We start from the raw sequence: 17256 nt of genomic DNA on the forward strand, positions 1-17256 counted from the left end.
ATATGATTCTATATATTATACTCTAATATATAGAGTATAAACATTATCACATTTATTTCATTGTTATATATCGAGTCTTTTTAGTGGAAAATTATGTTAATTATGTTTTTGGAGGCCATTGGAGCTGTTGTAAGGAAGATGTTCCTCATTTTATTACTTAGCTGGGAATTTTGACAGATGATGAAAAGTCTAAGCAAAACAAAGTGCACACAACTGTTATTAATTATTACTGGGATTTTTTATGTTTTCATATATGTATAATTTCTTCTCAATAATTTCGCTTTTTTTTTTTTTTTTTCTGCTTACTCTTCCAAATGGAACAATAATGGTTCCCTTTTCCTAGTTCTTCTTGGATTTCATAGAATCAGAAAATATCCTGGGTTGGAAGGGATCCAATAGGATCATTGAGTCCTACTCATAGCTTTGTGCAGGACACCCTAAGAATCACACCATGTGCCTGAGAGCATTGTCCAAATGCTTCTTCAACTCTATCAGGCTGATGCTGGGACCACTCCCTCCCTGGGAACCTATTCCAGTGCCCACCCTTGGAGTGATGAACCTTTCCAAAGGTCCCTAAGACACTGTGGTTAGGTTTGACCTTACCCCAGCTTTCATCAATTTAAAGTGAAGCGTCTAGTTTATTTCAAAAGATTCCCTTAAAAATCAGTAAAGTTGAATTGCCTGGCCAATCGCATGACTTAGAATATGTTCAATTTTCCCCTAGTCGACTCATCCTCTCTCTCTCTCCAATAGTTTTGGGGGTTTTTGTTCCCCAGTTGATTGAAAGAAAATACCGTTTCAGAAGTAATACATGCTTAGGTCAAACAGCCCAGCAGTAAAAAAGTCCAGGTAGCATAGCTCTAGTGTAATTGTGGTACTCAGCCAGGATAGCTGTTTTACAGGCTCAGTCAGAGCTGAATGATTTAAAATGATTTCTTTAATTCCTGGCTAATCTATGGTTATACAGCTGCAATTTTTGGGGTTTTTTTTTTTTTTTTTCAGTTCAGAATAATAACTCTAGTTTTACATTGTCAGAGCTTATAATAAAACCATAAAGAAACCATAAGTGTTGCCAGTTTTCTCAAAAAAAGATTTTCTTTCTTATTTGTCATTGGCTTCCTAGTAATAAGTTAAGACTCCACTACACAGTGTTAGTAGCAGACATAGATTATTTTTGGCTTCCCACACACTAACAAATTACCATGCATCACAAGCCCTATTAAAGGGCTAAGGCCAGAACAGAACAGGAAGATGAAGCAGAAAAGTTAGTCCTTCATGACTTGAACACAGTGATCTAGGTCAAAATAATACAGAGATTATAGGTGGTTACAAAAAATAAAAGAATATTAAATAAATCTTAAATTATGAAGTATCTGCTGAAGCACGAACACTAAAAAACAAATATATATTCCACACAGAAAGACTAAACTTCTACTCAGGACTTCCATGATTTCACTTTGAGAAAACAATTTGGTTGTTTGCCATCCTCTGCTGGAGTGAGAAGCACTATGGCAGGATAACCAAGGGTAAGGCTCTAAGAAATAGGAACAATTTGACCAACTCCAGGGACCTCCCCTAAGTTTTAATGAGGAACCACAAATTTGGATGTGCTCTTTTCTTTTGCCCTTGATCCTTTACAAGCCTTTGTACCTGGTTCTCATTGATCACGCCTTCTCCACTACCTTGTCTTCATTTCTCTTTCCACAATGCTAATGTTGCAGATAACTGAAGACTTCATTACCCAAAGAATTATCTTGATGTCTTCTTCTATGATATTTCCTTTGGTGCATATTTTAGTGTCAAGCAAGTTGCACAGGGTTATATAAAAAGGAGAAACCTCATAATCTATAAAATGGGACTGAAAGGGGCTCACCTCAAGTGTATGCACATAAATTAAGATCTGTAGGACAGCATAACAGAGGAAACTTCTCATATTTTCTCTGGGAAATCAGCACAATTTGAATGTCTATATTTCTCTGCATGCAAACAGAGAACAAAGAGGAAGAATGAGACATCTGTCAGCAATTGAAGGGATATGATCTCACTGGGATGACAAACAAGGTCAGATAGCTCTCTCAACTGAAGGGCTGCAGTGGACAGGACAGTCTGGGATAGTGAACTGAGAGAGCTACCATTAGTGTGAGAGAGCATCAGGAGTGCATGGAGCTCTTTCTCTGGTCACATGAGGAGCCAGCTGAAAGCTTGTGGTTCAGGATTACTGGAAAGAACTGCACAGGTGATAATGCACTGAGTGTATGCTGCACGTCACATAAGGAGGAAGCAGCAGAAAACTTCTTTAGACACTGTTAGAAGCCTCATGTTCACAGACACTGGTGCCTACAGGCGACTTTAGCACATCCATGTCTGCTAGAACAGCAGTCCCCTAGGCTATGAGCAGCCCAAAATGTTTATGGAATGCATTGATGACAGCTTCCTGGCACAAACAATTTAGAAGACAGCGATGGCTCTTGTAAAAGTGACACCAATAAACAAGGAAGAACTGTTTGGGGTCAGCCTTGGCTGCTCTGACTGTGAGATGGAGTTCAGGTTCCTGAGAGGACAAAGCAAGCCAACTAGCAAACTCCCAACCCTGGTTTTTCAAGAGTACACTTTGGTCTTTTCAGAGATCTGCTTGGAAGAATCCCAGGTAAGAGGGCTCTGGAGAGAAGAGAGCTCTCTACAAGAGCTGATTCATTTTCAAAGACTGACCTCTCAACGTTCAGTGCAATGAGCAGGATCAAGTACACATGGGAGGAAACTTGCATGAATGAGCAAGCATCTTCTGACACAATTCAGCCATTGAAGGCATACATAAAAGGAGTGGCTTCTAGGCATTCCTGTGAAACTACTTTTGATTTCTTCAGTTTTAATAGAAATGGTGGTATGACTAAAGAAAATTCCAGAAATTGTTGTTGACGAGTGAGTGAGTGAGTGAGTGAGTGAGTGAGTGAGTGAGTGAGTGAGTGAGTGAAATAAAACTACTGATTTATGGTCCATTCCTTTTATGATAGCTAGAGAGTGGAGGACAGTATTTGACAATACAATAGAGACACATCTTCTGAGGAAGTCAAGAACTCTTTATATGTCAGCATCAAATATATGCAGGTCTCATTATAACTTATTTTAAAAAATAGCTTTTTATTTTACAGTCATTTCTAGAGCTGCAATGCTCTAGAAATGACTGTAATAGCTGTAACTTCCACATCGATCTCCATTAGAATCAAATCAGTTTCAAGCAAATTCATAGGCTAAAAAACAGACTTGCTTGAAGAAAAGAGGATTCAGTCTCAGTCTTGGATCACAGACACACCCTCAGCTGTGTTGAATGAATGTCACAACCACATGCTTTGAAAGACTAACATTCAGCATTTCAACAAAATGAAATCAAGTGGCCTTGCTATATTGTGACTTTTAGGAGACCTGTAAAAAACTTAGGAAACAATCTGCTTAGCACATCAGCACAATTTGTTACCATTTAAGAATGGCAGTCTAATGTGCATATATTAGATAATATATGCATATATTAGATAATATATTTAATATAATGTGCATTATATTAAATACATTAAATTGTTATTTAAATAAGTGATGAACAATACAGAAATCATGTGTTTGTCATCAATTATTTAATTCAGTAATGAAATAACTACTCCCGAACTGATAAGCAAGTAAGAAGTTGCCAGAAACATCAATGACTATCAAAAGTTTAATTTTCTTGTCAGGAAATTAACTTCAATAATTCTACTTGCTTCTTTGCTTGTCTTCTTCAATTGTCTGAAAGGCCTGTTTGAGTAAAAATCCCTGTTTTATTTTGCCTAATGTGTGATGAATGCCAATGAGCTTTTGAAGAGATATGAAATTTTTGCTTACAGTTTTCTCCAAAGGCAGATATTCTTTTCAGGAAATTTCCAGAATTCTTTTCCCAGTTATTTAAAGAAGATTCCACCTAGCTTCCTCTTTCTTATCAGGCTTCTTGCAACAGATTCCCTAACTCATTAGCACTCTTTCTGGTCTATTCTTTTGCTCTCGAGCATCTCGTTCCCATTTCCAATTTCTCTCCACTGCAAACAGTGAAGATGCATTGAGTGTAAGCCTTCCTCCTCAAATTTTTCACCTGTGTTCCTGAAAACTTTGGCCTCAGACACTAAGCCTCCACTCACGGAATTTGCTCCACCACCTTGATATAATCCCAATGAGGTCAAAGCTTTGCAGCTGTGGACAGTTTTTTAGCTTCTTCTGTTTGTCTTCTATGCTGCATGGGTTTGGGTGAAGGTGTTTGAGATGGACCCATTTTCCTCAATGGCCCTGGGAGCTGTCAGCTTCCTTTCCACTGATGAGGTGTCCCACATTTCTCTGTTCACCCTGTGCTATGTGTTTTGGGTGATTATCCTTCATCCACACGGCCCAGCTCTCACCACCTTCATTGCAGGATCTTGAGGAGGGGTTCTGGTCCCCTGTGCATCCTCGCTGCACTGTCTGGTGAGAAAAATGCATATTTATGTTAAGAGCCTCAGCTTGCCATTGAGATGTATGGGGCAGTATGGATGTATAGTGTAGTATCTTGCATACATTATTGCCAAAGTGTTCCTGAAAAAGAATAACATCCCAGGGAAAATGTTCTTGATACATAGATACCCTGGTGGAAAAAGAGACAGTTTTCTTTAACATGCATTTTTTTTTTCTGAAGGACTTGCTTAAATTATATTTCTCAGACTATTTATTGAGCAGATTGTTGCAGTTTATATCAAAAAAGTAATTTGAAAAAACCAAGTTATTTAATGCACACAGAAGATCTTGCTATCTCTCATTCATCTTTCTGAGTGAAAATTACCATAATTCTAACAGAAACCCAACAAAAAATAGTTTACTGAAACTAATATGATGTGTGGTGCATACATAATTATGATTTTCAGCATTGAAAACCAGTTTAATATACAGTGCAAATCAGTTTTGCTTTCAAACACATGAAAACTTTTTGCAGTAAATGAAAATACAGATTTTCATGCTCCACAGATAAGCTTAATAAAGCAGACCTATTGTAAATACTGTAGAGTATTTTTCCTTTGGAAATATTTATGGAAATCTGTTGATTGAAAAGCAAAAAAAATATAAGTAGACATATTGGTCAGGAGTATTTTTAAGGATATAAAAAATTATATAGTTGTAAACCCAGATGGATCAGATTGCCAAGAACAAATATGATCAAATAGAGTAAGATAGTTCCTCACTTTGTCTCAGAAAACACAGTCATAATTTGCTTTCAGCTTTTGATAAGAATCATTCTGAAGATTAGGTTGTCTACTTGCAGTGTCAACAATACTCTTGAATATATTATACACCTAATTTAAGTTAAAGGCCATTGATAACAGTCCTTTGCCTGAAAGATGTAAAGACATTAAGTTTATCTTTCACAGTACAAGTCAGAAACTAACAGATGAAATTAAGATCCTAAGTCTATTCCTTCCTGCCACCCACCTTGATAAGAATGGTTTTATCATGGCTGAAGCCACAATTCCATTTGCATGATCGCTGTCACCCTTACACACCTAGCAGTGTCAAGAAGGTAAGGGACAGGGGACAAGATGTTGCAAAATAACTCAGAAACACCCTAGAAATAGGGCTCTTGCCTGGAATAATCATTCAAATCAGTTATGTGAATTATGAAAAATACTGACAGCAAATCTCTGCCTTCTGCCTTTTAAGACATTGAGCACTTTCTTCACTGCAGCCTACACTGCAGAAAAGCTGTAATAGGCTCTTCTGTAGCCAAAACAGATACCTCAAAGCACCATTGTATGCTTATTGTTATGTTCCTACGAGAGTTTCACGTTAATGGAGAAGAACTTAAATGGTACAGCCCCCTACAGGTTAGTCAGCTTTAGAAAATAAGCAGATTGGAATACTTGTGGGTAATCAGGACAATTTGGCACCTGAGTCCTTGCATTGGCAGAATTTTCATGGATTAGATTATTTTCCTTTTTCATGTTTAAGTCTTTTCACCTTGCAGGCTTATTTCTATATTACCTCTATTTTCAGACAAAATCTCTAAAACTTTGTGACGACTAATAACCTATTGTTTTCTTGCTTTCTGAATTAACAAATTAACATAATTAATCTTTTTATAAAGCTGCTTTATAAAGACTAGTTTGACATAAAAGAAAATATAAGAAGATTAAAATTGCAAGAAACTTCCATTGTTTTGACTCCTGAGTTTTAAAAATATGCATGACAAAAAAAGGTTAAAAAGAGATGAATTATCATGTAAAGTGCATCTCTTTTTAATTTCACAGAACTGTTAGCATCTATTTGATAAAGAGAAAATAATCTGTATGTTGAATATTTTGTAGTAGGAATTACTTTCAGTTTCAGTGAATCGAAACAAAATCAATGAAAAGATATTAATATTGTCGGTTTTTGATTTTCAAGGAAGGTAAAAGTAGAACACTAAAACAAATGAGAAAAAAAGATGTCATATCTTGGCAACAATAGTCCAGTCTGACGTGTTTTCTCCTTTATGCCATCATAGCTGGTGTTACCAAAAGAAATAATACTTATGTTTGATGGTAGCTTTCACAGTGTTCTTATAGAACAGAAGCTGTCTCACAGGACAGCCAAGGGATCAGACACAGACAGCGCGGGTTTAGATAAGGCCTGACCAAACTGGTCCCCTTTTATGACCTGGTGACCTGCCTGATGGGTGAGGGAAAAACTGTGGATGGTGTCTACCTCGAACTTCAGCAAAGCCTTTGATGCTGTCTCCCATGGCATTCTCCTGGGAAAGCTGTCTGCCCATGGCAGGTTGTCTCTTTGCTGGATGGCTGTGCCCAGAGAGTGATGGTGAGTGGTGCTGCATCCACTTGGAGGGCAGTCACTAACAGGCTTCTCCAGGTTTCTGTGTTGAGCATAGTCCTATTTAATATCTTTATTCATGATCTGGGTAAGGGGATTGAGTCTGCCCTCAGTAATTTCACAGACAATGCTGAGTTGGGTAGCAGAGTTGATCTGCTGGAGGGAGGGAAGGCTCTGCAAAGGGATCCGGACAGGCTAGATGGGTGAAGTCCATCAGTATGAGCCAAGTGCCAGATCCTCTACTTTGATCTCAACAATCCCATGCAGCACTACAGGCTGAAGGAGGAGTGTCTGGAAAGCTTTCCAGGGGAAAAGGGCCTGGGAGTCCAGGCTGACATGAGCCAGAATTGTGCCCAGGAGGCCAAGAAGGCCAATTGCTACCTGGCCTGTATCAGCAATAGTCTGGCTAGCAGGAGCAGGGCAGGGATTGTTTCCTTGTAGTCGGAACTGCTGAGGTCACACCTTGAATTTTGTTTCCAGGTCTGGGTCCCTCACTACAACAAAGACATTCAAGGGCTGGAATATGTCCAGAAAAGGACATCAGAGCTGATGAAGGTTCTAGAAGGAAAGTCCGATGAAAAGTAGCTGAAGAAACTGGGAATGTTTATCCTGGAGAAAAGGAAGCTCAGCAGGACCTTATTGCTGTCTGCAATTGCCTGAAAAGAGGGTGTAGTAATGTGGGGGTTGGCCTTTTCTCCCAGTTAGTAACATTGATGCCTCGTGAAGTGTAACCTAGAACAGAGACTAGAGGGAACTAAAGAATAAAGTATTTATTAGAAAGCCTCAACAGATCCATCTTGGACAGCACAAGAGCCCAGCCAGGGCTACACCGCAGGTGAACTCCAAAATTGTCACAAAATGGATGACCAGTCATGGGGTCTCACACTTTTATAAGTTTTGGTCTATTTGCATATTGGAGCTAATTGTCCTATTACAGCCTTAGCCCATAAAGTCCCTTCCTTCTTGTTTTCTCTTTTTAGTCCACTGTTGTTTATGCTCTTGGGCTGAGATTTGGATCATCTGTCCTTGGATCCCAGCTAGAAAAGTAATTGTTTTGTCTACCTATTCTGTGAAGAGAGCTTAATATCCCCTCATATGAAGCCCAGATCCACACACTAAAGCGGCACAGAATTTGAAATATTGAAAAGCTTAAACCTGAGGCATCAACATAGTGAGTGAGAGGATATAGCCTCAAAGTGTAGCTGGGGAGATTCAGCTGGACATCAGGAGAAATTTCTTCATGGAAAGGGCACTTAAGCACTGGAATGGGCTACCCAGGAAGGGAGTTGAGTCACCATCCCTGGAGTCATTAAAGAAACGACTGGATGTGGCACTTAATGCCATGGTCTAATTGACAAGATGATGTTTGGTCAAAGGTTGAACTCAATGACCTCAGAGGTCTTTTCCAACATAAACGATTCTGTGATTTTGTAACTAAATGCAGAGCAATTATACCAATAAATCTAATTAATAAAATTGTGCATTTCTGTATCTGAGTTAGTCATCTTAGATTATTTTTATAGCAAGTGGAAACAAAGACAAATTTACAGATTGCCAATCATCTCATCCTACTATAGATTATTTAAAGCAAATAAGTTGTGACTCATTTCTCTTCATTAGCTACAAAGACAGCTTACAATGACTAGCTCAAATGTACATATCTCTATGTTGACACTTCAGGGCTGACTGAGTTACTCAGGGTTGACTAAGTTGCTAAAGATAGATATCTATATGTCACTTAAGATGCTGCAGGATGCTGAAGACATCTGCACAAACCTGGCAGATATAATGAAGGACTTATGGGAGACTTGTGTTTCTCTAGTTTAGTAGCTGGAGGTGAGGAGAGATAGAGTAGCACATCTCAAATGGGAACAAATTCAGATGTTTAGGTAATTAAATCAAGTTTGTAAAATTAGGCAAGCTGAATTTCCAGCCCTTCTGTCATGGAAAGGAAAGTTGAGACTGTAGGAATTTTTCTAAATCAAATATTCCGATAAAATTAATTAAATTGCAATTTTTTTCATATCTTGTTAAAGACTGAGTTATCTAAAAGTGCCTTGAGGTGTGCCAGTGGTCAGCTAGGGTCTAACGTATCCTGTAGTCAATGGAAATGTTCTTCAGTAAACTCTAGTAATTTGTCTCAACCTGAACTGGGCTCTAAGGCTTCCATTCAGTTGCCCTGCACTAGTACCTGGCACCTTCCAAGACAACAGGTTTGCTCAAAATAATTCTACCACAGCCAGCAGCTCTAAAGGCAGGCATCAAGGCAGTGTGTGTGCCACTCTGGACAGGCAACTGATAGCCTGGGAAAATGCTCTGGAACAAGGCAGATAATATATGTATGTGTGTGGGCAAATGGAACTCACAATGTGAAGTTAGTGGGCTCATCCCATTTGGAAATACTGTAGAAGAAGGAAGTGAAAAGAAGGAAATAAAGAAGGAAAAGGGAATAGAATAAGAGGAGTGAAAAGGTTGTGTGGTGCAAAACAGTTCATGATTTAAAGGACTACAAGTTTCAAGATCTAATTTTTTAGATTTTTATTGCATTTTCCATTTCCAACTTTTATCACTCTTCTCCTGAAATGAGACTGCTGGGGAAAAAGACCCCTCCAAAAAAAAGCAACCAAACACACACACATTAAAAAACCATCCCAGAAACCCCACAAACAATCCCCTTTTTTCTATTTATATATCTGAGAAGGATTTGTTCCCCAAAAGTGTTGTCATTTTATTTTTGTTTGGTTTGGGTTTCTTTGTTCTAAAATGTTTTCATGCTTTCTAGAATGATGTATTTCTTCAGTTAACTTGAGTGTTTAGTTATTTTTTGAAGATAGGCTTTGTGTGTTTCATATTTATTTTACTAGAAAGCTGAACCTGCATCACACTCCATGGGATATATTCATAGCCACCAAAGTTCCTTCATTCTTTTATGGAAGAATTTGTGATTCTTCAAAATATTTTCAAAATTCACAAAGTTTTAACAAATTAGAGAGGAACTGATTTACTGAGAACAGGTAAGAAATGTAAGTATAAAAGGTGCATGTCTATTTCTCCAATTGCATTCTACTACGTCCACAGTGAGAAGAGATAGATTTTTATATTGTATCTGCTCCATAGAATATGTTCTGTCTAGATCAAAGTAATGGAACAGCACATCATCCCTCCATATTAGTATAAATACATGATTCTTGTCCACAATTTAGAGTTAATCTCAACTTTTTCCTTATATATTAATAACTCTGAAAACTGACTAGCGGGACAATGTGCAGATTTTTTTTCTTTGCAAAATAATAGGGGGAACCATTTTTGTTATTATTATAGTCTTTGTAAATGTTGCAAAGATAGTGCATCAAATTTAAAAAATGTATTTATTTTACCTTTTAATCACAAAGTAGGAAAGGGTCGTAATAAGGCCAGATAATCCATGATTAAGTTTCTATATTCACCAAACATTTTAAAATTCAGAATATTTCAATAATAATCCATGACTGAGCAATAATTATATATTCTTCTCTTTTAACCCTTTCAGACTTTCATTATTTGTTAAAAAATACAATGGTTCATTATTATTTGTGCATGCAAGAACAAATATTAAAAGTATTTATTTTCAGAATGTTCTAGGACAAGAAAAGGTGAACTCCTACTTAAATTGCTACCAACAATTTCTTGCTGATTTCTTTTGTCTGAGATCCTTGTTGAGAATAAATAATCCCCACAACATGACTCACTTCATCTAAGATTTACTCAGTTTCAGGTGCACAGACTGTCCTACATTTCTAAAAGGACATCACCCACAGGGAGAAGAATTAATGTAAGCCAGTAAAAAGAAACTCACTGAGATAAAGAATAAAATATCAGTAAAAATTATACATCCCTAATTCCAGAGGATACGTTATTTATTTCCATTTAGAGAATTTCCCAACATCTCTGAAAAATTGAAGGAATTTTTTTTTTGCTAGCAGTTGAAATGCAGGATAGATTAATCCAATGAACTAAAATTACTTTCCTTTGAAATGTTAATTTTCATAGTTAATAATATCCTTAACACTTGAAATTTTACTAATCTTCTTTGTTTAGGATTTCCGTTTCAAATGTATAAGTGTTGTAACAATAGGTTCACAGGAAAAACAAAATCCTCACTGAGCTGACTTGATTTTGTCATTTTTAGACAAGTTTCAGATTAATGAACTCTGTTTTTATAGATAATATACATTTTGACTGCAAAGAAAATGTCAATGGAAATTAATAAGGACATCAGTGTTCTGGAAGGTTTGAATTTTTTTTTTTTGGTGAAAACACTATATTGATTGTCATAAAAAGCATAATGTTCAAATAAAATGACATGGATTTTATAGATAGTGTATACCAATTAGTTGTCTTTTTATAATTTCTTTTTATTGTTCCTCTTACTTAATCTAAGAAAGCTCCTTTGCAACATATTCTTTATAATTTTCCAGGTGTTATTTTCTTGACTGTCTAATCTGTTCTTTTCTCAGATGACTATAAATTTCTGCAGCTAAATATTTTAGAATTAAATGAGGTGACGTGTCAGGACCATCATTATCTAGCAGGTGAATAGGGAGAATAGCAGATATTTGGGCTACACTAGCTGTTAGCAGTTATACTGAAGCTAATTTTGGGAATTGCAATATATTGTTCTTAAAATGACTTTTTTTTTCCTAAGACTTCACACCAAGGCTTCAACTATTTTTTTTTTTTTTTTTTTTATGTCTATCTAAATTGATCTCTACAAACATTCTGGCTTCAGTGCATGGAATATTGTTAACATCCAAAGGAAAAGAGTTTTGGTTTTGCAACTCATGTCAAAAGTAGCAAAGATTTATATTTCACCTAAAAAGTTATCTCATGGTTAACAGAAAAATTTGCTTATTTGCAATGCTTTCTCAGCTGTTTCTCAGCTAAGAAAGTGATCTATCTAGGAAGTTTTTGTCTTAATGATGGTTATGGTAATTCAGGTTCCTATTGTACTCCTCAAAACTGAATTTTTTTTTTTTTTTTAGAATATCACACATCTTGCCTCTGACAACTACTGATTTGTTGCTTCTGATTTAAGTCATATTCTGACCAGGAAGAACTACATGGAACAGTGACGCCTTTAGTCCTTTCTCTATATTCAAAATATTTTTATACACACTCATGACTGAAACAAATATAAGTGTTCTATTCCCTGGTATAGATGCAATAGGTTGGCCTTAATTTCAAATGTTAGGTGTATATGTCTTCTTTGTAAAATTTTAAAAGCAAAATGAGGTAGTCAGATGTTCTTTTGGGGTGGAGATCTGGCAGAATTAAACCAAGAAAGAAAAGAAAGCTTTGGTGGCGTTGTGGAGAAATCACTCCTCTTCAATCAGCTCTAGAAAGTTTAGGAAAAAGGCGGTTAATTCATGAAAATAGAAAAAATGTTAAGTGCAGTTTTTGCTAGCACTACTTTAAAAGTGAATAAATCAACAAGATTTAAATTAAAGCTCTCTACAGATGGGTAGAACAACAATATATAAACATTACTGATTGCTTCTGATGGCTCTAAACTTTTAGAAACATATCACTTTATAATGTGTTTTTTAAAAAAGTATTTTATTTATAATATTGGCATAAAAATGTAATATCTTCTGAAGAGACAATCTAGAGACTTTATAAGGGACTTCTTTTATAAAAAATATGCAATCAGAAAAAGTTGTTGTTTTTTATTTAATTCCTAAATACCAAGTTAAATAGCTAAATTATAAGGGAGAACTCAATCCTTAAACATTCTATTAAACCTTGTAAACTCTGTCTTATTTCTCAAATGAAATGCATACAGCCATACAAGCTTAATGTATCTAGAAACTCCTGTACAAAAACATGGGCAAAACTTGGGGAAAAAAGCAAATGTCACAAGTCATGATTAAATACTTCAGTCTTGCAAGATGGTTTAATTTTAGTTCCTGTAACAGAACAGTTCAATGGAAATCCACACTTGAAATATCAAAGGAACCTTTTATAAAACCTCCAGTTTCTACAGATGCTGATTATTAACTCTTCTGAGGTAAAACAGTAAAATCCCATGGACTAATGAAGGGTAAAACCAAAAGAAAGAGAAGTTTCTGAGATAGTCAGTTATTTTTTTTCCAGACAAAATGATGTGCCAAATGAAAGTATGGCAATATATTAGTGATATAACACTTTGAAACCACTGGAAGAAAAAATCTTTATGCCTATGTCACAGTATGAGATGACTGAGGAAATGTCTTCATAGAGAAGTTAAGCACTTTTTATGTCTATGGTGAGGGGAAGAGGTTGTGCTGGGACAAAGGTAATTTTTTTCAAATATCATCAATAGAATTGGTTGTTAATGAGTGTCATTTTTGAAACACATTTATTTCAGTGTATGGATTATCAGGAAAACTAAGGCACAGTTTGTTAAAAAAACACAAATCTGACTTGTTTGTGATGAGAAGGAAGACAGGACAAATGAGAATGGATGAAATCAAAAACAAAACTGAGGACCCTGTAATGTCACTCAGGCAAAGCCCTAAATATCAGCACTGATATTTAGTAAAGCAAATTGCAAAATACAGTGCCAAACCTTAACCTTCTTAGTAACATAAGGTATCAATCATGCTGATATTTTCTACTGGAAACTTCCTCACAGGCTTGTTCTTGGAGTGTTGTGGATGATCACCTATGTGTTCAAACTTGTCCTCAGAGGACATAACTGGATCTCATGGAGGTCTTGGATCCTTCGGATAAGAGCAGCACAATGCACTTCAGTGGTTAACTGTCTACCACTTCCCTAATAATTTTGTGTCTGGATAGCTGATTAGAGAGTGATGGTGGGGTTGGATGGGTTGGATACCCTGGTCCTGTGCATCAGTAGTTTGTTGTGGGTCAGGATTACTGCTGCCTTCTGGTCATAGCTGGGTAACTAAACCCATGTCATACAGAACATGCCAAGATGGAAAGAGAGAGGAGGTAAGCTCAGACAACAAATCTTTATTGCCCTAAACTGAAGTAAAGCATTTAATAGAAGTCAAATAAGTCCCTTTAACTCAAGCTGAGCAGCCAGAGACGTCCTGGAACTTTCTGAAAGGATCTGTATTGGGAATCTCAAAAAAGTTCATATCTTTCCAAAAAAAGAGTTTTTTTAATTGTGAATGCCAGCTATACAGATGAAGGAAACTGATCTTTAGAGTTCACTTAGGAGTTGAAGAAGGTCTTAATTATGTAACAAGTTGATGTCTGAATTTAAGGAGCTCAATCTGAGAGTTTCGCTAACATTGATAAACACTTTATCTCTGCTTGTATAGAACATAAGATGTGCCTTTCCAAAATAAAACAAAAATTTAAAAGTCCTAAATATGTAATAAAATAGGCCCCTATGTTATTAAGCAGATGTTTCCCTTAGCTTAAAATGAAATGAAGATGAAATCATGGTGACAAAGGAGCCATTAATCAGTTTCTAGGATTTTGAAATATATGTTATTTTGACTACTCTGCCATTATTCTAGATTCCTGGATCAGCTATTGAGTGTACTGAGAAAACTCAGGTTAATAGGAAAAAAAAAAAAAAAAAAAAACCACAAAATAAAATTAAAATATAAATAAGAAATTATGAAAAGGACAAAAGAGAAAGCCCAAACTAAGCCAAAGTCCCTCACAAAGATGTACATGTTTGTCTACATAAGTTTCAGCTCTGAGAGTTAGCTAAAATGTTATAATTTGCTGTTCTGCGGATTTCTTTAGGAAAAATGAAAATATCCCCTTTTTTCTTTTATTTTTATTCTTTTGTAAAAACTGGAATTTCAAAAAAATTACAAAAGAAAACTGATTTTATTTCACAAAAGTTTCAGTCTTCATTGAAGTGAATTTAATTGTTCTTGAGGACTAATTCTCTGGGATAAATGTATCTCATTTAATTTTGCATAATGCCTTTATGTACATCAGAGGTGTGGTGGAAGATGGTCTCCTTAGTGTGAATTGCTCTGACACCAACAGATGGAAGACATTATATTTTAGTTAACTTCTAAGCTTTAAAAATATATGTTCATTTTCACAGTAATTGTATCAACCCTTCCAGCATTGTCTTTAAGGCAGCTTGATTGCAGGAGAAAAGATTATCTTGTCCTCTACCAGAGCTTTTCAGAAAGTTAAACAGAGACATGAAAAGCCTAAAAGTTATATTTTTAAGGCATAACTTCACATTGTCTACCTATACATAGTTTCATTAAACTAAAGTGGTGAAAAAAACCAGCAGTGCTTTCTTAAATAGGAAAATTCCCCATTTAGATTCTGTTTTTTTCTATAGTTGTGTATGTCTGGATAACTTCTGGTAATATACTTACATATCTCAATAAAAATCCAACATAAAATACCACCTGTTCTTTTAGATAAACCTTCTGCTTTCATCTTTGAATGGAGCCACATATGGTAAATTAGATTAGCATGAAAATCAACAAATTCTGTGATAAAAAAAGGTCAAAATGGGGTAGTTCACAAAAGATCAGTAATGTATTTATTTTTAGTTTATTTCTTTATGAGATGAGGGATAACTGGACATTAAAATTCTTGTTTATTAGAAGCCTTTTTATGTCCTGTTTTGGGCATGTTTGCTTAAGAACTAAGACTGATTAGTCTTTTCATATCAACAATTATATTATTAGATTATTTTTAAAAAATAACCAAAAATAAGCAAAAACCTTCTTCACCTCTCTGGAAATTGATTATGTCTAAGAGGGACAAAATAGCAAAAAGCAGAAACCCAGCAACAACAATGAAGAAACAAAGAAAACAAATGCCCGAAACATCCCAACCAACCAACCAACCAACCAACCAACCAACCAACCAACCAATCCCAGCACTCAAGGTTATATAAAGGGAAGAGAAATTATAATTCTATTGATGTCAGGGGCTGGTTTGTGGACTACAGAACCTTTCCCTCTTCAGAATTTTCAGATCAATTCTGTCTGTGCAGGAATAGTTGTTGCTTTTTTTTTCAAGCCGAGGTTCTTTGTGTATAAACACTTGTGAAGGACCACTCAATCTCTTTAAGAAAGATCTGCTCCTTCCTTACCTGTTGCCCAGCAACCAGGATCTAAATCCAACTTCTCCATCCCCTGCAAACTCCTGTGACTGCCCTGCAGGGAAACAGCCTTTTATGAGGGCAATTTTACCATTTCTCATCCTCAGCTTCAAGACCTGTCAAGTGTACAGGATTTGACTAAGATCTTCTTCCAGGAAACTAAAAAGGTACAGGTCTTCTTATTTAAAGTGCTATTTCCCCACTGTGAAGCAAAACAACTGGAAAGTGAAATAATCCAATTTTGACTGCTTTGATTTTTAATCTTGCCTGTGTACACAGACGTAGTCTTCAAGTTAGTTGTTTCAGATTCTCTCATAACAATGCCAGAACTGAGAGTAATGTTAGCAATTTATAAACTTTAACATGAAAATTCCCAGAAATTCATTATTGCTGTCAATTCCTTTGAAGAGAGATAAATGATCCGCACCATCAAAATAGGGGTTGCCACAGATTTATGAAGATCCTTAGCATAAATTAAAAGTGCAACAGGTGACTCCTGCATACTGAATTAAGTGCAGCAGGTGACTCCTGCATACTGAATTTTTGTCTGAAGCATGTGGGTCTATATCTAAAGCTGGAGTACTTCTTAATAATCATCACATCAAGGAGAGGAGAGGATGTGATAGGGAAGGGAGGCAAGGAGAGGAGAGAGAAAAGGAAAGAAAAAGGAAGGGAAAGGGAAGATCAAGCAAGGCAAGGCTGCAAATGTCTATTTGATCTTTTTCTCTATGACATTTACAACTTCATATCATGTTGTTTCTTCCTTCTTGCACTGGGGTATTTTTTGTTCAAATATTTATTTTCCTTTACAATAGCATTGAAGCCTCTTACCATTTCCATGTACTGTACATCTACAGATCCAAGCAGCAATGAAGGTAAAGCACAGGCTGGATGCTGGATTTTCTAATCTTAATTTCAAAAATTATGGATCTTCTAAAAAAATTTCTTCAAACACATTCTCAGTGGGAAGCTAGTGATAAATTTTTTATTGTTGTTTTGTTTTCTTTAAACAGTGGAGCTTTTCTCATAAATTTTGTTTGTCACATGAGTTTTGCAGGTAATATGGATGAAATAATCAGTGTTTCTTTTTCAATTTGTTTTTTTATGTTTCTGGTACCATAAAATAAATATTTTGTACAAAATTGCATTATTCATTAGTATTGTATAAAATCTTGAACTATTTATTTAGTCATTCTGTATCTGACTATGAAAAGTATGAGTTTATTTATAGACATGGTGTGTAAAATTAAATGTTATGGTTTAAAAAAAAATTGAAAATGTTTTAATTATTTCTAATTACATCAATATTTGTGTAGTCTACTTTCTGG

This window comes from Zonotrichia leucophrys, chromosome 1 (assembly GCF_028769735.1).
Source record: "Zonotrichia leucophrys gambelii isolate GWCS_2022_RI chromosome 1, RI_Zleu_2.0, whole genome shotgun sequence".
Lineage (NCBI taxonomy): Eukaryota > Metazoa > Chordata > Aves > Passeriformes > Passerellidae > Zonotrichia > Zonotrichia leucophrys.